The sequence below is a fragment of the Notechis scutatus genome, chromosome Z (assembly GCF_049901735.1).
Source record: "Notechis scutatus isolate UNSWTSFEM ecotype Mainland chromosome Z, rNotScu1.2, whole genome shotgun sequence".
In the NCBI taxonomy this organism is placed as follows: Eukaryota; Metazoa; Chordata; class Lepidosauria; order Squamata; family Elapidae; genus Notechis; species Notechis scutatus.
Genome location: NC_142025.1, coordinates 11988815 through 12012986, shown reverse-complemented (window position 1 = coordinate 12012986; position 24172 = coordinate 11988815). Strand labels below are relative to the sequence as shown.

Below are 24172 nucleotides of genomic sequence, written 5' to 3'. Positions count from 1 at the left end.
TTTAAGGAGAGCCAATTTTAAGCATGTCCCTCCCCCCATGGAAAAGTTTTCAAAGAAAACTATTTTCCTTCTTCCCCTAAGTATAGTACATCCACAGTCATTTTAATAGTTTGTAATTGCTCTCCTGGTGGAGGAATTTGCACAAGTTTTTCCATGATCCATAGAAGGTTTAAGTAATAATGCATCTTTTTAAAATGGAGAACAGCATCTTGAAAACAACCTCTTGTTTAAGGATGCATAAACTCTAGAGCTGTAGAAGCATTTTGGTTTTTTGGCCCTGAGCTGGCTGTAGTTATTGCAGATGTGATCATTAGATGATTCAGCAAGCAAGCACCCACAGGCTGCAACCATGTTTTGTGATTTAAAGCTTATGTCCAGCAAAAAAATCAAGAAAATAAGCAAATCATTGCAAATAGGAGAGTGCAAAATAATGACTGGTGATTCTCCAAACCTCAGTGTTTTTGGTGTCTTTCATGTGGGCAAAGCTTTTCTTAAAATTAAAGTGACTTGAACTGAAAACTGATCATGATTAAACAGGGCCCAAACTATTTTCTCTCCCCCTTCTCCCTTCTCCCTCCCTCCCTCCCTCCCCCTCTCTCTCTCCCCCTCTCAATGAAAGAAAAAGCAAAAAGTGCAAGAAAAGGAAAACAGTTAAAAAAAAGAAAAGAAAGAAAAAAGTAGTAGCTTTCCATATTTTTCACAGCAGTTATGCATATAATTGTATACCTTAACTTCTTTCTCTCTCTTTCTGTCTCCCTCTCTCAAATTGCATCATAATAGCATTCCTTTCATAACTTATCCTGTCTAATAATCAAAGCCATAATTCTCAACTTCATTTCTTTTCATTTTTACCCAAAAAGTCCATTAGAAGCTTTTAGTCACCAATAAATGTAGATAACGGCCTGTGTCAACTTCACCAACTATTCCTCCAAAGTGATAGTGTCAAATATTTCCAACTCTGTGATAGAGTCCTCTTTCAAATTCTCCCAGTTTACTGTCCTTGCTGAGTTTTGTCAGAATGAATATCTTCGCCTGCTTCCTGTTATTTGCTTAAAGCAGGAAATTTAGTTTTCCTACTACCAGTTAGTGTTACTACTGGGAATGACTTAAGGTCAAGTGAGGAAACTTTATTCTCTGTTGTTTAAAAAATACTGTAAAAGTTATTTTTCTTATATATGTCTAATGAGAAAATGGACTTGAGCTTGTAAAATTTTTCCTGTAATATGATGTCCATGAAATAAATAAATTTATGCCTGAGACCATTAGCTAAGGACTTGAAAATAAAATTATCAGTATCCCCACACTATCTATCTATCTATCTATCTATCTATCTATCTATCTATCTATCTATCTATCTATCTATCTATCTATCTATCTATCTATCTATCTATCTTTATTGGCACAGAGTAATAGTTTGTGCCAATTAATTGCCACATCTCAAAAGGGACATTAAGATAGTGGAAGAGGTACTGAATAGAAAACTGCAATCAAAGGATCACATAGGGCTTTGGGTTTTTTAAATTTGGAGGAAAAAAGATAAAGCAAAATATTCGCGTATTAGTATATAACAATTTAATTGGTATAACGATTTAATGAAGCTGAGGGGAGAGATGAAGTGGTCACAGTTGATGATCTGGATAATTTAATTCTTATTATATTTGCAGATGACCCAAAACTGGCCATCGTAGAGGATGAGATTGCAATCTAATTTGATCAGATTGAAAATCTGTGCTAGACAGGAACAATAGGCAGAAATATAAGTATTACATATAGGGAGGAAATTTGTAGGGCACATATGCAGGACTGGTGATTTATGGTTTGTAAGGACTGTATTTAGAAAATATATAGTCACCGACAACAAGCTAAGCATGAAACAGTTGCTAGAATAGTTAAAGGAATTTTGATCAACCTTTCAAGAAGCATTCTATCAAAGAGAGAGTCCTTATTTCCCTTTATTATCAATTGACCTCACCCCTTTCCTATTGACCTCACCCCCCTTTCCTAAGAGGTCTGTAGGGGGCGTGCATAAGCGCACCAACGTGCCTACCGTCCCTGTCCTATTGTTTCTCTTCTTTTATTTTTCTTATATGTACCCATTTCATGTATTCACAACTATGTATACACTTATACTTATTATCTTGTAAACAATTGGCAAATCAAATAAATAAATAAATAAATAAAATAAATTGGTGTGACCATACCTGGAATATTAGATACTACTTTTCCAGAGAGATAATGATAGGTTAGAATAGGTTTAGAGAATGGAGACAAAGATGATACAGAGACTTGAAGATATGCCCTACGGCTGGTGCTGAGATGTTTAGTCTGGAGCAAAGATTCTCAGTTTTGGCAACTTGAAGTTGTATAGATTTCAACTCCCAGAATTCCCCACGCAGCAGTCTGTGCATATTCAAGTTGCCAAGTTTCAAGTTCTGGAGAAAAGAAGACTGATTTGAAACATTCCAGTGCATGGAAGGGTTCCAAAGACAAGATGGTTAAGAATTGTTCTCCATTGCCATAGAAACTAGGACCAGAAATGATTGCATTTATTGGAGCTATCTAAATTTTGTTTAAATATAAATAAAAACTTCCCAACCAAAGTATCTGTACAACAATAAAACAGTCTACCAAGAGAGTTTGTAGGTTCTCCATCTTTGGAGGTTCTTCAGAAGAAGCTGGACTATCATCTTTTGAAATTTTGGGCAGGACAAGGCAACGCTAGACTTTTATTCTAATTGTTCAGTGCAGTCGTAAGTATAATCTTTGAAGAAATACATTTAACTTCAAATCTTTGTCCAGAGAATGATGAAATACTTTCATTTTCTAAGTTGAATCTTCTGAAAGCTACCTTCTTACTTTCTGAACCTTTCTAGGTAGAAAGGGTTAAACTATAATTAATAATATGACAAGAGATAGATCTCTAAGATTTTGATTTCTTTAATTGAATGTTATAAGGCATAGATAGATAGATAGATAGATAGATAGATAGATAGATAGATAGATAATTTTGACTTCCGTGTTTTATCAGAATGTACGCTCCACCAGCCATTCTTAATCAAGCTTTCATTTCTGTACTCCATAAATCAGATACACATCCTACATATTAAACTAATCACTATTTCATTAATGAAAGTATAATGAATGTTAAAAATATCTAGATTCTTGCTAACTGACTCTAAAAAGGATTAACAAGTGTGATCCATCCAAATCAAGCTGGATTTATTGTCAGAGACAAGGGATAGATATACTGAGATGATTAGTGTAGCTTGGTGCTTTAAGTAACTCTTATGATAGATGCAGCCAAAATTAGCTAATTGGATGTATAGAACGCTTTCATAAAACTAGATAATCTTTATTTTTAATTTTTTCCATTTTTTCTTTCCCTTAGGAATTTTTAAAAATTCATTCTTCTTCAACAATAAAAGTGAGGCTGTTGGAATTGTTTTTAAGTTGTGTACTATGATATAGATAGGTTGTCAGCTTTTACTGACAAGAATAGTAGTGCGATTTGCACTTTGATATATGCAGGTAAGGAGTATGAAACAGAGATAGTCTTCGACTTATCGACAGTTCCATTTAGTGACCGTTTGAAGCAGAGGTGGTATTCAGCAGGTTCTGACCAGTTCTGGAGAACTGGTAGTGGAAATTTTGAGTAGTTTGGAGAACCGGCAAATAGCAACTCTGACTGGAGATTTTACAGTATCCTTCCCCTACCATGCCCACCAAGCCACGCCCACAGAAATGGTAGTAAAAAAAATTGAATCCCGCCACTGATTTGAAGTTACAACGGCACTGAAAAAAGTGACGTGACCATTTTCACACTTATGACCATTGCATAATGATGGTCACGTGATTTAAATTCAGATGCTTGATAACTGGTTCATATTTATGATTGTTGGAGATTGTTGGATTGTTGATTATGTGAATAATCATTTGCGATGTTCTAACAAGCAAAGTCAATGGGGAAAACCAATTCACTTAACAACCCTGTTACTAATTTAACAACTGCAGTGATTCGCTTAACAAATGTGGCAAGAAAATGAGGCAAAACTACTTAACAAATTTCTCACTTAGTAACATAAATGCTGGGCTCAGTTATGGTTGTAAGTTGAGGACTACCTGTAATCCTGCTGTATGTGTGAAAAATGGTCATTAGCCACTTTTTTCAGTGCCCTTGTAACTTAGATCACTAAATGAATGGTAGTAAATGGTAGACTATCTGTAGAAGGAACAATAGTGATAAAAATGAAATAAGTAGAAATATTAGTGGGCATCTCTCTATGATTCAAAAGCATCTCTAGGCATGGAAGACAATTTCTATATCTAAGTGCTATGCTTCTATACTTTTAAATCTATGATTAATTGACTAGAAAAAGTATTATGGCATGTCTGTCAGACATCAGGGCATCTTTTTAGATAGATTCAGCTATTGGTGAAACGGTGCTTAAAATTTAATATCTGTTCATATAATGGATTGTGCTATAATGGATTCTTTTCGATAGAATTATTTCACATGCTAATTATGTCCTGGAAGACTCTTTCTGTGAATAATAGACCCAAAAATTGGAAATTCATGGACAAACAAAATGAACAGTATATGCTTTTATGCTGAGGAAAAAAGATACAATAATTTGGAAGCTTATCCATTTCTCTTATCTATTATCAGTGAGATGCTTTTAAATAAACATTTTATCCCTAAGAGTGGAGATAAAATGCAGTTTGTTCAGAAACGTGGACTGCACTTATTGGATTTTATGCTTAATTTTCCATTTTCCTAGTTTTAAATAAGCTGAATTAAATGTTAATAATTGTAATAGTACAGCATTACATTTATATATAAAATCTATCTGTCATCAATCAGCATATGAGAGCTATATTTTTCTGGGGATTTTCTTCTCTTTCTATTTTATCATTTTAAATCTCATATTAAAAAAAAGAATCCAAGTAGTTTAGTTTCCCTGAAATTCAATTTTTTAAATTTGCACTGTTGTAATGAAATCCAAATAAAAATAGAAAGCTATTGCACAATTAATCAGTTGGTGTACTTAGAGTACTTCTACATATTTATTTTTGATGTTCCCAGTTCATCAGCCATTAAAATACATTACTTTGGAGAATTCTGTCAGCTATGTCTGTTAATAAAGAATGATTATGGAATATTCTTTATTAATTTAAAATCCACCCGTGGCTACATATAGGCATTTTACCTTCTTTGTAAGGATTGATTAAGATAACTATTTCAGTTTATTATCAGAATTGCTTTTGGTTTTGCAATTATTTTATTAACTTCTTTCCACTTGGAGTAATATACAATACAAATTATTGCTTAATAAATAATTTTCTATAAATTTACAGTAACTGCTTTAATCATATTACCAAGGTTTTTCTGTGTGCGTCTAACTTTTGAAGAAATGCTGGAAGGCATAGTTATGTTTCTGGAGAAACATTTTACACTGTATTAATTTAATAAAAAAATCACAGGGAAATAATTCAGATTTGTTTTAAACAATTTTATGTTTATATTTGCAACATAGACATAGTTGAAAAGTAAATGCAATCTAGCCAATTAGACATTTGTTGTGAATATTTGAAAGAGGCAATATTCTCTTTCACTGTCCATACAGGAACCTTTCAAGGGAAGGAAATCTCCTAAGGCAGATTAGTTGTTCTCACAAAACATTATTATCAGTTTACTTATAAAATTAATCAAATGTGACATCGAATATTGAGTACTGGATTCTCTATCTACTTGGGTCCCGTCATTATTGAAAACACTGTCTCAAGTTTGATAACTTTAAGATGTGTGGACTTCAACTTCCAGAATTCCTCAGCTAGCTGCGGAATTCTGGGAGTTAAAATCCACATATCTTAAGAGTTGCCAAGGTTGTCAAACACTGATTTAAAGGTACATATTTGGAACATGGAATGAAATCTCATGTATTAATTTACTTCTCACATCATGTTACATTATGAAAAATCATGTATATGCATTATATTATTTAAATAATAATTTGGTAATGACGTTGTTGACATATAAAGACATTTTTTCCTCTTCCATTTAATCGTATCTAATTCTCAGAGACTACCTGGACAAGTCTCTGCAGTTTTCTTGGCAAGATTTTTCAAAAGTGTTTGCCATTGCCTCCTTCCTATAAGGTTGAGATAAAGTGATTGGCCAAAGGTTATCCAGCTGGCTTTGTGCCCTACATGAGACTAGAACTCATAGTTTCCTGCTTTCCAGCCTGATGACTTAATCACTGCACTAAACTAGCTTCACAGAGACATTAAAATAGCATCAGTCAAAATATAACGACATTTTAACTATGGTTTGCAGGGAGATTTATTTCTATCAATAGATGTTACTCATACAATTTCGACATACATTTTGTTATACGTAGGATGCTACTATTCACTGACACAGTATAAAATAAACTTTGCTATTTAATTCATTGGAGAGAGATTGGCTGAGTGAGGGGGTTGAGTCAAGTGAGAAGTTAGTCTGGAATCTCTATTTAGGCAGAAAAGAGGGCAAGGCTTGACTGCCCTTGAATGCCATTGAACTTATCTACTCTGGCCTAGGTGCAAACCACCAACATGAGATGATTTCTGTGTTATATACATGAGCAATAAAATAGCTAATTTGAACTCCTCCCATGTGATCTAATTGTTTGCACCTGATATGTACAGAAATATTCTTAAATAATAAAATGACATATTATGATAAGAGCAAAATATAGATGTGGGATCCTGATTCCACTGTAAGTTTGGGAATAGCTTATCTGGTAGCTGCTGTTTTTGAGAGGCACATAATAGAGGTAGAGATAAAAATGTGCTGGGAAATTTCAGGGTGATTTGAAGTGATAAAATTGCTAACCTCCATTTAATATTTGGTTTTAGCATTGAAGCAATATAAAGAAAAAACTTGTTTGCTTACAGTCTTACTACTAACGGATCAGATTGTTTCATAGGATCTCCTGTGTACCACTGTGATTATTAAACTGTAGGGACATAGTATATATGGTAGCATAAGTGAAAACTAGTGAAAAATGTACTATGGCTTCACAACACCACTAGTGGATTCATGGATTTTCATCCTGACATTGGATTCAGTTACTTACGTGATTTGCATCAGGATTGTGCAATGTGCTTTTCAGCATTTGCCCCAACCTGCCCAATCCAGGTGTCATTGCTAATTGCTAATTGGAGACAGCTCAATTGGGCAACAAAGAGAAACCAATGAAGAGAAAAAATGTAGAAGCTGCAGCTACCCTGCTCTTTTAAAAATATGTTTGTTATTATATCTTTCTTTTCTTTGTAATCCCTTCATCCTTGAATGTATTGGTAATACAAGCACTCTTAGATAAACCTCTGTATTTTGCACATAAGACAGGTGATGTTTTCCCTTAACAATGCAGAACTGCCATGTAAAAAAAGATTGTGAAAATCTGTAGAGAGTTTCAGTGCTTTTTAATGCTACCAATGTCCTTGAAAAGAAAGTAATAATACTCAGTGATCTTTTTCTTTATCAATATCAGTATCATACTACAGTCCTCTAGGCTGTACCCAGTTTCTTCTATATTCTTATCATGTCTTCATCATCTTTCCTCTCTCATTCCTATTGGCTTCTAACTGCTTCTCGGCCATTACTTTCCATTTTCTTCCCATTACACTTGCCATCCAGATGCTAACAACAACAACAACAATATCTGACAAAGCCAGGTCCTCAATAGCCAAATCCAGTGTAAACATCTGGCTGACAGTGCAACCAACCAATCATCATCAACATCATTATCATGATGCGCATTGCAGTACCTAGAAATGGCAGGCTAAAAAAAGAAAGAACTAGAAAAAAATCACAAAACACAAAGACCTGTAAATAGAAATAGAATGACTGTGGTAAGAAAAAGCAAAGATAGTACCAATAGTAATAGGTGCCTTGGATGTACTCCCAAAAAGATGTGGATTACCACTTGAACACTGATGGCGACCACCATCAGTCAATTGCAAAAGGCAGCTTTACTTGAAACCATTTATAACTTGAGATGATATCTTTAACACCCTCAAACAATAACATTTACCTATTCCTTGGGAAGGACTTGATGGGTAGCTAAAAAGGCCAAATCATAGCCTAATCATCCATCTATGTGACTGACTCTCATAACCCTGCATGCCACTGCTCACAACGATCAAAGAAATTACAATAAAATCAAACATAAAAGGTGGTAAGGACAATGAAATGAAAGGTCTCATTCTCCCTTGCCAAAGGGCTGGGTGAAGATCCAGGTTTCGTAAACAAGAAACAGGTTTTTCCCAACAGGAGCCCACCTGAGAGTCTGGTTCCAGAGTATAAGTGCTGTTATGAGAAGGAGCAATTCTGGGGTCTTAGTAAATGGATTTAATCAAAGGAACCTGGAGTGTGCCAACTTTGCAGGATTGAAATATCCAAGCAGATGTTAAGGGGACAAGCAGTCCCCCAAGCAACCAGGCCTATGCCATATACTTCGAATATCTGGATATATCCAGAAAACTACATATCCCTTTGGTCAAGCATTACCGCTTTGGATTTAGATGCTTTGGATTAAGGTAAGATAGACATCATGGGGCTCTCCAGATGTTCTTTGACTGGAGCTATTATTATCCCTCAGTGGAGGAGGAACAATTTTGCAGACACTAAGGAGCTTTAGTCTTTTTTGTGCCACGATGGTAAACAAATTTATTTTTTTGGGTCAGGGAGCAAATATAGCATGGAGCTTATTAGAGATAGGCAGAAAGAAATTGTACTAAGAAATCATTTAGATTAATGGTACAATCTGATCACATTAAAAATGTAGAAAATAGGTTGGCCTCAAGTGGCCTCTGTTTTGCTAGCAAAGACACATACTACATAACATTACCTCCTTGTAAGCTATGATGTAGTTAATACAACGCTTTCCTGCCTTTGTTAACTCTATGCTGATATCAGATCCTTTTTGTCAGGCCATGATATGGCATGATTCTGCCCTTTAAAATGATACACTTTAGGCTAACAACAACAGCAACAACAAAAACAACAGATCATGTAGAAGTTACAACTGATTCAGAATGCAGCGACACAGGTAATGTTCCATGTTAGCTCATATTATAACCCTGCTGTATGACCTCCTATACTGGCTCCCAGTTTCCATCCAGGCCCAATTCAGGGTAGTGCTGTGGTCTGTGAGAAGGTCCTTGAAAGCATAGGCCAACTAGGCAATAGTCAGATAAGAGGCAGCAAGAGCCCACATAAGAAAATGGGCAGGACCAACATTTCAGAAATTTAGTTTACTTTATTGTCATTGCATTTCGTACAACGAAATCAAACCAAAAAAGGGGGGGACCCCCACCCTAGTTTCTTGGACAGTAAAGATGAGGGGGGACAGATGAAATACTTTGAAATACTTTAAAATTTGCATGGTTCTGTTAATGAAACCTTACGGTAAAGGTAGTGTAAGTACTTATGGTTGGTGCTTCTTGTAAGAGCCATGGTGGTGCGGTGGTTAGAATGCAATTCTGGTCACGGTTGACTCAGCCTTCCATCCTTCTGAGGTTGGTAAAATGAGGACCCAGATTGTTGGGGGCAATAGGCTGACTTTGTAAACCGCTTAGAGATGGTTGTAAAGCATTGTGAAGAGTTATAGAAGTGCTATTGCTATTGTCTGGATTCCCTCTAATGGTTGACATCATATGCCCCCTTTAAAGCCCTATATGGCATGGGACAAGGTTATCTGTGGGATCGTATCTCCCAGAAGGTATCTGCACATCAGAGCAGATAGGATAGACATATTCCAACAGCTTCCCCCTAACAGTATCACCTTGTGTGTCCTCAACAGCGTGCCGTTTCTGTTAAAGTCCCTGCACTATGGAACACACCTTCCCTTGGAAATCCCACAGGCTTTGAATCTTCTGGAAATTCCTCAAGACCTTTATAAAGATCTTTTTTGCCATCTCTGCAACATTATCATATTTGGGAACAGAATGAATTTTTGACATCTTCCTAAACACGCTAGTATTTGTATGCAAATCTTTTGGAGAGATTTTGAATCCCCTTCCAGCTTTATTTTTTTGTTGTGCTCTTCTAGACCATCTGCGTTGCCTGACAAATGATGGCAGCGATCTCCTCGCTTTCTGCACTACCATCCTTCAACTTTCCTTAATAGGGTACTCCTGAAAGCATATTAGCACACAACAGAAATTTAAATCTGTTGGATTTACATAACTACCACCACTGACTCAAGCAAATTATTCATAGGATATTCTATAATTCTCAGCTAAATCTATATCTGTAGTTCAAATTGAGAAGCTTTTCAAAATATACTTTGTAATTGGCTGTAGTAAGCTTATTTTGTACCAGTCTTAATCTTATATACTGCACAGTGCTTTACAGCGCTATCTAAGTGGTTTACTGAGTCAGCATATTGCCCCCAACAATTTTGGGTCCTCATTTTACCAACCTCGGAAGGATGGAAGGTTGAGTCAACCTTGAACCTGGTGAGATTTGAACTGCCAAACTGAAGGCAGCCAGCAGTCAGCAGAAGTAGCCTGTAGTACTGCACTCTTAACCACTGCGCCATCGAGACTCAGAACTACCATCATATAACCACCACCACTGATTACCACCATAATTGCTGGGTTCAAGGATTACCTGTAGTGTTTGTGTTTTACATCAAAGAGATTTTCAGTAAAATTAACCCCTTGAAGCTCATTCTCTCACAAAAATAAATCTAGAAAACGGCATGTTTTTAAAGCTAGTTGATTTCACTTAGAGCAGTTTCAGCAGCAAAATTGCTTTTGTGAGGAGATGATGAAGTGCATTGGAACAGTGTGACTTCAACCCTCTGCATAATGAAGAGCTGAAGGAGAACCACACACTGTGTATTAATTTTTATTGGATAAATGGAATGAATTACTCTTAATAATTCAGTTCCTGTCTTTAGACGAAGATGATAAAAGATCAGCAGAGGAATTACCCACCAATACTTGGTTGCTTATATGCCAGATTTGGTGATTAGAACTTCTTTTTACAAATTAGAGTTGGAAAGGGTTAGTCAGATGAAGACCCCTGACAAATAAATAGCAGTTAATTTAATTGTTCTTTGTTTTACCTAATCTTAGAAAAATCTCACTGTGTAAAAGAGCAATTTTATAAGGTGAGGCTTAAGGCTAAAGAAATAACAGGTACAATATATTATGCTGTATTTTGTTCAAAGAAAGTATTTTGCTGTGGGTATAGTACCATGGTGGAGATAATTCTTCCTCCAATAATGTTATACATGGGATTAAAATTAATATGCAGAACATGATTTTCAAATATTTTTCAAATAAAGAAATAGCCTTAATCTAGATGGATCTAGTAAAAAAAATCACTCTTATGAAAATCTATCTGGTATAATTCAATATAGCAGAAATTTTGAAGCTGAAAGGTAATTTTTCCTGAGCAGAAGCATTGGATTTTTAGGAGAGGATTTATTATTCCCATGTTTATATTGTAAAACTATAAATAAGACCCAGCTTGATGTAGTGATTAAGACATCACACTAGAAACCAGAAGACCTTGAGAAACCAGAGTTCTAGTCCTATCTTCACATGATGCCAGGTGGGTGACTTTAAGTCAGTTACTTTCTCCCAGCCATAGGAGAAAGGCAATGGCAAACCATTTCTGAAAAACCTCACCAAGAAAATTGCAGGGACTTGTCTATGTAATCTCCAAGAATTGGACATGATTGAACAGAAGGAAAAAAATAAAACAAACCTAGTGGGCCCAAATTCTGCTTCTTTGTCCTATGCTTTGAGGTAGCCATGCACCATCTAATATTATCATTACATAGCCCAGTATCATTCAGTTCTTGCTGAACTGATGCATCTACTGTCATATCAGGTTCAAAAAAGCAACCAAGTTATTTGTGCCGTTTCTCATCTTTTTTCTTTTCAGCATTTGTGGAACCTAATCTATTATTTTATATGCTACATTCTGGAACATGAGAGGCTGTTTCTTGGCTGCCTTTTGGGTGACATTCTTTCAGGTATTTTAAGAGTGATATCTTTCTCCCTCAGTCTTATTATCTGAAAGGCTGAGAATTTCTAAAGCTTTTAGTCTTACGTCATGGGATTTTAGAACTTGATTTTCCAACCAGCTGGTCTGTCCACTGAATTTTCATGCCAACTAGACCACACAGAGGATTCTCTATTGATGGAGAAATAAAATACAGTTTCATCACAATTGAGATTATCTTCGGGGGTGCCTTTGATATTTGTATTTATTTTTTCCCATACAGATAAGCTAATATGTGCATGTAGGTAAGGTATACATTTTACTCAAACAAACAAGTTGTGCTAAATGTGGAAGTTCTAGATTTTAAGAGAGTACTATACAGCCCTTGATCATTGGGTCATTGTTTGTCAATATTTACTTATCTAAAAAGATAGAATGACCACACGTGGGCAAAGCAGCAGTGGGAGCAAGAGTGACTTCCTACTGGCTTCCCCACTAAATTTGTGGGGTAGTTGGCAGGGAACATTGGAAATCATGGTCACATGAGCATGGCTGACCAAAGGGTTGTTGCAGCAGCCACAATTTTACATTTATAGTTGGTCTGAAGAGCCTTCAAATTTCAATTCCATGGGATCAATGGATCCTGGAATTTTGTATTCATTTTTAAAGTTAGTAGACTTGAGATACATTGATTCAAAAATTGCTGCACTAAAATGTACCACTTGGGCTAATTGAAGGTTAAAAACACACAAAGTGTTTTTAACATATAGCATTTAGTGTATAGGAGCAAAAATCTGATTAAATGCTTTTACACAACCCAGTCTTTGAAATAAATTACACGTGTTTAATTGATAAACATATATAAGTTGATAAATGAACGTTTGAAAAGTCTGTGTTTGTTCAACTCAGGCAAAACCTTACAATTAATAGGGTATATCTTGCTTTCTGATTTAGAGTATATGATTAAGTATAGATAGTTTTCAATTTATGACCACAGTTGAACCCAAATTTTCCATTGCTGAGGTACTTGTTAAGTGAGTTTTGCCCAATTTTACAACCTTTTTGCCACAGTTGCTGATGACTGCAGTTGTTAAGTGAATCATATGGTCATTAAGCGAATCTGGCTTCCCGCATTGACTTTGTGGGAAGCTGCTGGGAATGTTACAAATAATGATTACGTGACCCTGGGACACTGCAACTGTGATACATATTTGCCAGTTGCCAAGCACCCAAATTTTGATCATGTGATCACAGAGCTGCTGCAAGGGTCATAAATGTGAAAAACGACCATATGTCATCTTTTTCAGTATCATTCGAATGTTCACTAAATGAATGATACTAAGTCAAGGTCTACCTATATTTCCAGGTTCATATGGATAGAACTCTGCTCTACAATATACAAATCATTTCTTTTTATTGACAATTTTGCTGAAGCCATAATTATTACTAACATAAGTGTGGTTTGTTGGAGTAAGAATGTAACTTTCACTCACATATTTTTATGTTACCTAATCACAAGTATTTTTCTGAAATAATTCAAGCCAAGAATAAATAAAGGAGATATTAAGTGCATACCCAAATGATTACTTTGAACTAATTGCTAGTTTTATTTATGCAAAAAATGGAACATTATAGGATTAGCAGGGGAGGGCTTCAAATGTTTTAGCAAAGGGTTCTCTGCCTGGTTGCTGGGTGGGCGTGGCCTAGTCGGCCTCCTGCATCATGGCCGGCGGGAGGGGCGCTTTTGCACTCCCTGGGCTCCGGAGGCTCTCTGGAAGCTGGAAATGGGCCCATTTCCAGCCTTTCCGAACTTGTTTTTCACCCTCCCTGAGTCTCTGCACGTGCCCTGCACTTACCTGCATCCAGAATGGGCCACGTGGGGACTCCTGGGAGGGGTGGGGTGGGATGGGCCAGGAGTGGGATTTGGGGATTCTCTGAACTGCACAGAATCTTAGCTAGGGCCTCTCCCGAACCCCTGCGAACCCCCAGAAGCCCACCCCTGAGCCTTAGTATTATCAACTATTAAGGTGAGAGCTTCTTTCAAATAGTTTTGCAGAGAAAATTTATAAAGACAGGGGAGGCCTGCAATTAATTTAGAAATAGATGGGGAAATCTTTCTATTTTTAATCAGTTAAGACCAAATAGGTGTGCTTTCTTTTCTTAGGAATTCATTTACAAAATTGTTTAAAATTCTTAGCAGTAATTAATACATTCAGTGAGTATTGGGGGAGACAGGAGTTTTTTGTGAAATGCTGTTTAAATGCCAGCAATAATTACTTCAATTAAAATGTAAATTTAAAAAGTCAGATTAAATTTATTAATTTGTAAGAGTAATTTCTTTTGAAAGAGATAGAAATAAATAAATTTTGGCAGATTTTTTTTTTACTGTGTCTGAAGTTTTTCCTCTGCTTTTTAATGAAAATAGCTTTCTTGTTATTTTATCATAGTATTCCTTGATTTTCATCATTTGTTAAAGCGGTAGAAGTTTTTTTTTGACTTAGTTTGATGTCCTGTTATAGATATCAATTCATAAAGTTATGAATTGATGTTGCTGTTCTTTTCTACCTGTTGGCTAGAGCCAACACTCTTATATTGAGATAATTTTCTGCTTTATACAAGAAAATAAAAATCCTCAACTCATACGACCATCAGAGCATCTCTATTATCAAAATTGTGGAACTTGACATATATTTATGCTGGGTGCAGGTCCCATGGTCATGTGATTGCCATTTGTGACCTACCCAGCCAGTTTCCAAGTAGCAAAATCAATGGAGGAAACTGAATTTGGTTAATGACAGTTAATGACATCATGATTCACTTAACTGCAGTAATTCACTATGGCAAAAATGGTCTCACTTAATAATTTCCTTTAGAAGATTTGTCTCAATTGTGGTCATAACTTGAAAACTAGCTGAAGTTCATGGGGACTTGGAAGAGTGAAATCTGCATTTTCTGGATGAAACTGTCATTTCACTATGCTCTGTATTATCCACACCCAAGAACTCTTCAAAATGTTTTGAACTTCTTCTCTCTGCTGGGAGCTGGGAATTGTGGGAACTGATATCTGGGACATATGGGGGGGGGGGCATTGGATTTGGGAATGCTGATCCATTTGTGCAGTGATTATTTGGAATTTCAAGAAGGTTTGCTCAAGACCTGAGCTGGAGAAACCTGCAATTCAGAGGTGGTATTCAGCAGGTTCTGACCAGTTCTGGAGAACCGGTAGTGGAAATTTTGAGTAGTTCAGGGAACCGGCAAATACCACCTCTGGCTGGCCCCGCCCCCATCTATTCCCTGCCTCCCAAGTCCCAGCTGATCGGAGTCCCAGCTGATTGGTTGGTTCTTCTTTTGTTGCACTGCACAGGAGAACAGAGCTGGGAAGCAGGTTAGCGGGGTGGGGAGGGAATGGGATTTTGCAGTAACCTTTCCCCAGAACCACGCCCACAGAACCGGTAGTAAAAAAATTTGAATCCCACCACAGCTGCAATTATAAATTGATGGATTCAGCATAAAACGATTTTGAGTGGGGAAGAGAGATTTTCAATATTCCAAACTAACTGAAAAGAAATTGTCTGGAGGAAGGAATATTTCTCTAAAAGGTAGTGGGTATCTGAAATTGCATAAAATGAAAAGCAAAATATTTGATGCAGGTCTCACAAGACTATGCTCTGGCTGATAGATTGTGTTATAATGTCACTTGTTTGATGTCCATTACATGAACTTTGTCACTGTTATTTATTAATCACAGTTTATGATTTAGTATAATATATGAAGTAAACTTCTGAGTCATGTACAACATAATTTGATTTTGTGCAGTCAAAACGATTTTGACCCTTAGTGACTACATGGATTTCCTCATATCTAGATTTTCAGTCTAACAAAGATGTTCTCATCACCAGTACAACTGAGTCCTTTCACCTGGGTGGCAGTAGTGGGATCCTACTTAGTCACTACCAATTTGGTGTGTGATTGTATATATGTATGTTTTCTTGGTTGTCCACAGTATTCTCATGAATGTTCTTCAACACTAAAATTGAAAAACAACAAAATTCTTCTTTCCTTTCAAAGTCCATTTGTTCAATGCACAACTGAAGCACCCAGTTAGCATTATCATGGGTGAAAAATTATTATTTATTAGTATTACTTTATAAATAACTTAAGATGGTGGACAATTTTAATAGTATTTCCTCCTATTTTCCTCACAACTACAAACTTGCGAACTGAGTTGGGCTGAGAGTGAGTGAGTGACTGCCCCAAAGTTATCTCTTTGGCTTACTTGCCTAACATGGAGCTAGAACTCACAGTCTCCTGGTCTTTAGACCAACCTCTTAACCATTAAAATAGTGGATCTGAAATCCATACATTTGGAAAGCTTTGAGATGAGGAATGCTACATTAGTGAATTGTGAGAGCTACATTATTAATGTTGAGACATGAAACCAACTAGTCGATAAGAGAAAGATCCCTTCACAGCATTGCAACGTTAAGATCTGGGGACTTCAACTCCTATAATTCCCCAACCAGTGTGTTGCTTGCATATTGTTGTGTAGAGACAGTTTTAGGAAAACATTTTGCTCCTTACATAAGCCAGTACGTTTTATTAATTGTATACATCCACATTTTTCATTTCATTTTTTAAAAATCTAGAAATGTAAACATTTAGATTCCCACCCTCTCTTATGCCACAAAAAAATCAAGACAACTGATTTTTTTAAATTATTCTTGATGACAATAATTTGGTGCTCATATAAAATGTAAATTTCCTGCTATTGTCACAAAAGAGCTATTGTCACAAAAAATTACTCTTCAAGGACCACAATACAGTTTGTTGTTTCAGCTACAGTTAAAAAGTCTTTATTAAGCTAGACACTAAGTAGGTGTCCAGGTGTAGGTGCCAGATGTCGAGAATAGCAGATAAATTCTTTGCAGAGCTCTGGAAAAAAAATCCTGAATCTTTGTTCCATTCTCTGAATTTATCTTTGATGTTATAATTTCTTTTCAATTTCAGGTTTCTTAGTGGCTCTGAGTTTTTAGTCTCTTATAGTTAAAGTTTATCTTGTTCATATTTAAATATGATGCTATTTGCAGTTTTTCTTTTTTCTTTTAAATCACTTTTATTTATATTTTTATTCATTAAATCTATATGCCATCTATTTCACTATCACCTTTTGACTTCTTGCTGTCATGGTGTAATTTTCGTGCCATCATGTTTGAGTATTTGCAGTGTATTCATTTGATGAGAGTGATGAGGAATTTCAGACTCGTAGCTCATATTTCATTCATGCAGAAGGAACCCACAGATATCTGTGGGGTGAGGAGGGAATCCTATTTTCTGTAATTCTAAAAGAAGTCAAAACTGTCTCATCCAGAGTAAATAAACTATTGCAAGCTAATAGCTCTCTAATTTTTTTTTCCTTTCCCATTTTCTTTCTTTCAAGCCTGGATTTTTACTATAGGCAGTCCTCACAGCTATTCATTTAGTGACCATTCGATAACAGAACTGAAAGAAATGACTTATGTCCGTTTTTCACACTTATGACCATTGCAGCATCCCCATGGTCATGTGATCAAATTTTGGATGCTTGGCAACTGACATTTATTTATGATGGTTCTAATGTCCCGGGGCCATCTTTTGCGACCTTCTGAAAAGCAAAGTCCATGGGGAATCCAGATTCACTTAACAACCATGTTCCTAACTTAACAATCAGAATGATTCACTTAACAACTGTGGCAAGAAGGATCATATAATGGGCCAAAACTCACTTAACAATTGCCTTGCTTTGCAATGGAAATTTGGATCTCAACTGTGGTCATATGTAGAAGACCACCTATACTACCACAGGCCTCCAAGCCTTTTGATCAGTGGTAGGATTCAAATTTTTTTACTACCAGTTCTGTGGGTGTGGCTTGGTGGGCGTGGTGTGGCTTGGTGGGTGTGGCTTGGTGGACGTGGCAGGGGAAGGATACTGCAAAATCCCCCTTCCCTCCCCACCCCACTAACCTGCTTTCTAGCTCCATTCTCCTATGCAGGGCAACAAAAGAAGAACCAGCCGATCAGCTGGGACTCGGGAATCAGAGAATAGATGGGGGAGGGGCCAGTCAGAGAGGGTATTTGCCGGTTCTCTGAACTACTCAAAATTTCCACTACTGGTTCTCCAGAACTGGTCAGAACCTGCTGAATACCACCTCTGCTTTTGATGTGTGGAAGGAAGCTGTGATGAGGTAGGAACTAGCAGTTCCCATACTAAAGAGAACTATTGTGTCATTATGAGTCAGATGCCATAAAGATCATCAAGAGATCAGCCAAAAAGCAAGAGGGGAAAAAATAATAATACTAAAACTGAATACCTAGAAGGTGGGCTTACATACTGCTGTGGAGAAATGTTCTACGTGTGTTTAGCTTTGTTCTGTGATAATTGGCCTGAATTGTATCAAGAAGCTTTCTGCTAAGCAAGCCACTCCTTGAATAAGAGGATGAGATTTCGGAGAGCTGGAATTAGTGCCCGGACTTAGTGTGAAGCCTGATACCTGATATGTTGGGTTTCAACTCCCTTTATTTATGCATTTATAAAATCCTGCAGTGAAATGTCTCTTAAGTGGTGTAGAAAAACAACCAAAATAAGCCTAATAGCTTACTGAAAAAATGTAGTATAAAGACAAAAGAAAACTGGACAATTAAGTCTGGAATTTTATCTTAGATTTTCCCCTTATCAGTTTACATCATTGAGTCATAATTGTAATAGAGTAAAGACATCATAATTGTAGGCTGCAGCATGTTCAGATAAAGATTCAAAACAATGAGCTGTCTTTCCAAGAATTTTTTGAACACCCTGCATGAGAAATTGTTTGCTCATGTCTTAGAGGAATAAACCATGTTGTTACGGCAACAGCATGATACTATCCTTGACTGCTGTTGTTTATGACATGGGTCCATCACAAACAATGATTTGCTCCTTCTTTTAAATATTCATGATGACTCTCAATATAAATTTTCCAAGCCAGTTTGAAGAACATTTAATTTTCTTTAGCATAAAGCATTTAAGCAACAGATGTTTGGATTATTTTTTTTAAAAAATAATTCTTCTCTCTCCCTGCCCAACTCAAAACTGGGAGGATTCTAGCAGCAAAATATTATTTTTTCTGGAATATGAAGATGGCGGGTTTGTTGAGAAGCTGTTTCTCTTGCAATATTTGGAAAGCATTTTGGCTCCAATTTGTATTACAAGATTTTATAGATGTAAGTCTGATGTCTCATTTAAAATAAGCCCATTAAAAACATGACTTTATATTATTATTTTTTAGTTCCCAATAAATGCAGGCAGGTTTTCCCCCCCAATACTTTGATTGTCAGTATTGCTTTTATATTAGTTGATATAGGTAGCCTTCAACTTAATGAATGCAGTTGGAACTAGAATTTCTGTTGCTCAGCAAAGAGAGTGTTAAATGAGTCATGCCCGATTTTATGATCTTTTTTCTGCCACACTTGCTAAGTAAATCATTGTGGTTGTAAAAATGAATCAGGTGGTCATTAAATGAATCTGGCTTCCCCCCATTGGCTTTGTTTGTCAAGAGCCTGCTGGGAAGGACTCACTGGTGATCACATGACGTGATCCTGGCATACTGCAACTCTTGTAAATGCACACTAGTTGAATTTTCATCACATGACTGTGGAGATGCTGCAGTGGTCATAAGTGTGAGGACTGGTCCTTAGTCACTTTTTCAGTGCTGTTGTAATTTTGAAAGGCTGCTAAATGATTGTACATCCTGTATGTATCTACAGAGAGTTTTTTATGTTGGTCAGTCGCTAAGTTGGGTCTGATTCTTCACAATCCCATGGACCATAGTACGCCAGCCCCTCCCCCCATCCTTCATGGTCTCCTAGTGTCTTCCCAAATTCATCTCCACTGCATCAGTGGAGATGATCTAACCATCTCACCCTCTGCCTTCCCCTCCAATCTTTCCCAACAACACGGGCTTTTCCAGTGAGTCATCTCTTCTCATTAGATGGCCGAAGTATTTGAGCTTCACAGGAAGTTATTTATTTAGTGTATGGCGCGTGTTAGCCAGGGATCATCGAGGGGGCTGGCTGCCTCCATGACAGGAATTTTTTATCCACAGGACGCCTGAATGCCAGAAGGCAATCGCGGGAGGCTCCTTTCTTGTCCCTCCACTCATGGGAATTGAATCCCCGAGCTGCCAACCTCAGCGGCACGCAGGCCCAGCATCTTATCATGTGAGCCCCCGTGGCCCCCTCACAGGAAGTAGTGGGATATAACGGATAAAGTGTTGGTCTAACAGTGGGGAGAACCAGACCTCCTCCTCCTTTAGGCACAGAAGATGCCTAGATGAGTTAGGGCCAGTTATACACTTTCAGCCCAACAACCAGTGTAGTGAAGATACTGGATTTGGAGCAGAGCAGCAAGTTTTAGTAAGCACGGAAGCTAACTGGTTGAATCATTTTCTCAGCCCTGGACTGGGAAGTAAGCAAACATCTGTCTGCTTACAAGACCAGTATGGATGATTATAGTCCATAACCATCAATTAAGATAACTGCATCCTGCAGTGGATTGATTTTGTACAATAATAATAATAATAATAATAATAATAATAATAATAATAATAATAATAATAATAATAATAATAATAATAATAATAATAATATACCTATACATTTATGTATTGGACATTGTAAATGTCATGGAGTTTGGGGAGAGTTTTCTTCTTTTTCCAGTTCTGCTATTGTTCATTTTATTCCTTTTTATATGCAAATTGTAACCGAATGGCAAAAACAGAATTCCCCTGCTTTCGTGATTACAGATTTTTTAAAATATATATTTATAGTTAATATAATGATAAGGGGGGAAAGGAAGTTCCTTCATATACATCTGTAATGCACATGTTTCCACAATTTTATGGTAATACCACATGAATAAAAAGGATGACAGGTTCTGGTTTTAAAATATAGTTAAACATGTGTGCACTTCTGCAGGCAGTGCAATTGTGATTCCCAGTTCAGATTCTCGGAAAAATGGTTCCCAGAAAAAAGTTGCTTATTTGCATTTTCTTGTTTTTCTTTTTTGGCTTCTTTGAGAAATTGCTTTGATTTTTTCCTGTGTTGTTTACAAGTTCCCTCCAGTCTGTAGCAATATTTATGTATGCATATATGTGCCAATTGAGAGTAAGACTGACTGCATTTGATAAAGTAGATTCTATTCCATAAAAGTTTCAGCCATAATAGGGCTCTTAATTTTTCAAGTGCCACTGGATTCCTTGTTGACTTTGCAATAGCAATATGGCTGTCCTTCAGAGACAAATGAAGAAAGAAAACTACACAGATTCAATGGTACTGTGAGGATCAGAAGACATTTAGACCAGGCTGTAAAAGAAATAATTTCCCCTCATTCAAAGCTGTGTTTCTGCTATAGCATGGTAAGTAAGATGTATAAGATAAGAAATATAAGGTAGAATATAGATCCTGTTTAATCTAGTGGTTAAAGTATAGGCCTAAAAATGAAGACCTTCTATTGTAATCCTGTCTCAGCCATGAAAGCCAGCTGAGTGACAATAAGCCAATCACCAGATGTCTGTGAGTTCTAGTCAGGGGTGGGATTCAAATTTTTTAACAACTGGTTCTGTGGGTGTGGCTTAGCTGGTGAGCATGGTTTGGTAGTCATGTGACTGGCTGGGCATGGCCAACTCAACATCACTCACATCGAGGCACGCATCTCCTCGCCTGGCCTTTCATGACTGTGGGGATGCTGCAACAGTCGTAAGTGTGAAAAATGGTCATAAGTCACTTTTTTCAGTGCCATTGTAACTTTGAATGGTCACTCCATACAAGCAAAGTACCAGCAAAGGAGGGAAAAAAAACTCCAAAGAAGTTCCAGAGACAGGAAGTTTAGTCCTGCCAAGAATGTAATAAGGGTTAACGGAGAGGCAGTTTCTATAAGCAACACCAGAATGTTTCCTTCCTGCCTTCCTTACAGGATTAGGCCAGTCATTTCTTCTAACAACCAGTTCTCCGAACTGCTTAGAATGTTAACATCCGGTTCTAGTGAATAGGTGTGAACCTGTAGAATCCCACCCCTGGTTCTAGTGCTGCTTTAGGGATGAAATCTGGCTCATATCTTTGGGTCTCTCTCTCTCTCTTAGCCCAACCCACTTCACAGAAACTAGGAAAGTAGGATGTAAAAGGGATATTAGATATGTTCGTTGCCTTCAGTTATTTATAAAGGCATGATAAAAATCAAATAAATAAATAACTCTGATAAGGATATTTGATGTAATGAAAATGAGATGTTAGGAATGTTAATTTTAAAATTAAAAGATTTGCACCTGATTCAGGTAAATTCTGCTTTCAAAATCTATAGTTAATCTATAGTGAAACCTTGATGAACCTCAGTTGAAAATTTAGGTTCAAATATACAGTATTTTGACAAATACATTTAAATATATTTTGACAAATACAAAATTTCTGTGGTCAACATGAAGCTCCTATAATTATGCAGAAAAATGGAAATCAAAAGCAGGCCCTACCTTTCTTCCTACCAATGATTAAAGAAAAAGAATTAAAGTAATTAATTTCTGTCCATCCTAGAACAAGACCATCCCTGCAATAGTTATATGGGGTAATTTGGGGGTAAGTTTCCATGACTGAGACCAGATTTAAATCGGGACCACCACAATTCTAGCTCATCACTTTAACCACTACACCAGGAGTGTCAAACTTGATTTCATTAAGGACCATATCAGGGTTGTGTTTGACCTTGGGGGGCTGAGGTGGGTATGGCCAGAGTGGTTGTGGCAAGCTTGATGTCACTCATGTCAGGGATGCCTGTGATAGCCCGAGCACTCTGCCACCAAAAACTGGCTCCCGAGCTCTGTTTTAGGCTGCGACAGCCTCCTGCAACCCTCTGCCAGCAAAAATGAAGTTCAGGAGGGCCCTATGTGGCCCTCCTGAGCTCTGTTTTTGCTGGCAAAGGGACCCCGGTCACTCCTTCACTGTTTCCCGGGTGGCCCCGCAGGCCAGATCTAGGCACCCCACAGGCCAGTTCCAGCCCGTGGGCCTTGAGTTTGACACCCCTGCACTGCACTCACTATAGTGGTTTCTTGTTTAGTAATGTTTGGTACTCATTTAATAGTATATTGCATGCACAACCAGATTAAATCAAAAGTCCTCCCTAACCAGTCAGATGGTGTCCCATGCACCAACTTTAATAATTGTTGAATAAGAATTCTGTAAGGTGCAATTCCATGCTGCCCAGTTAACACAGTTAGCAAATAAATTGGAATAAATTTTGGACTATAACTTTAACTATTATCCACATGATGGCATCCAGATGGACTGCTAAAATTAATTTGTCTTAGACACTGACTCAATATCCAGTGTCTTGGCGGTATTTTCCACTGATTTGATAACCAGATTTTGCTCAATGGAAAAAAAAAAAAGGAGAGGGAAATTGAGACTCCATAATCAGGCGGAAAGATGGAGAAAGTTTCTAGAATCATTTGCAAAAAAAAAAAAGTACAGCTGCAGAAAAGGAAATTAGGTTTCTCTGATCTTTGGGCAGGAAGTGATAAAATCAGTGACATAAAATTGTATGTCAGAAGACACCAGGTCAACAGGAAGAGCAGTCATTGGTCAAGGTCAGAGATTTAAGAATTCGATCTGCATTGCTTCATTAATCCCACAAAACCACCCTGAACTGTCCTGAACACAAATGGCTGTTTGCAAATAAGAATGCCGGACTCTGTGGCAAATATTTTAGGATCTGTAAATGGATCCAGGAAGGGGAAGCTGCCTCTCTGCCTTTGGTCTCCTTGTGAGACACGGAATGAAATGGCAGTCAGGAAACACCCAGAGAAGCAGAAGCAGAATACTGCAAGGACTAGGAGGCCATTCTTTGCGCATTGGAGTGTGTCCTTCAAGCTGTCATAGCCACAGGCATAGCTGAAGAGGTAAGTAATTTTCAGCTTCAACACATCTTTCTTGTTCAGGCATTATGTGACTGCAGAGAAATTTTAACACTTTTGGGACTGGGCTTAGGTTTGGGCTTAAACTTGAGCTCCATCTACATACACAACATATTTGGGATGCTGTGCTATTGAGTGGTATTTCCTAATTCTGTTTGTCAGAAGAGTTGAATATAGACTAATTCAGAATACA

General features: G+C 37.1%; 1 protein-coding gene across 1 annotated transcript in view; it reads left to right on the top strand.

Annotated features, from left to right (window-relative positions):
- The window catches only part of DIP2C (DIP2 acetate--CoA ligase C (putative)), a 370495-nt gene that overhangs the window by 47604 nt on the left and 298719 nt on the right, over positions 1-24172 (top strand). The window lies entirely within an intron of this gene.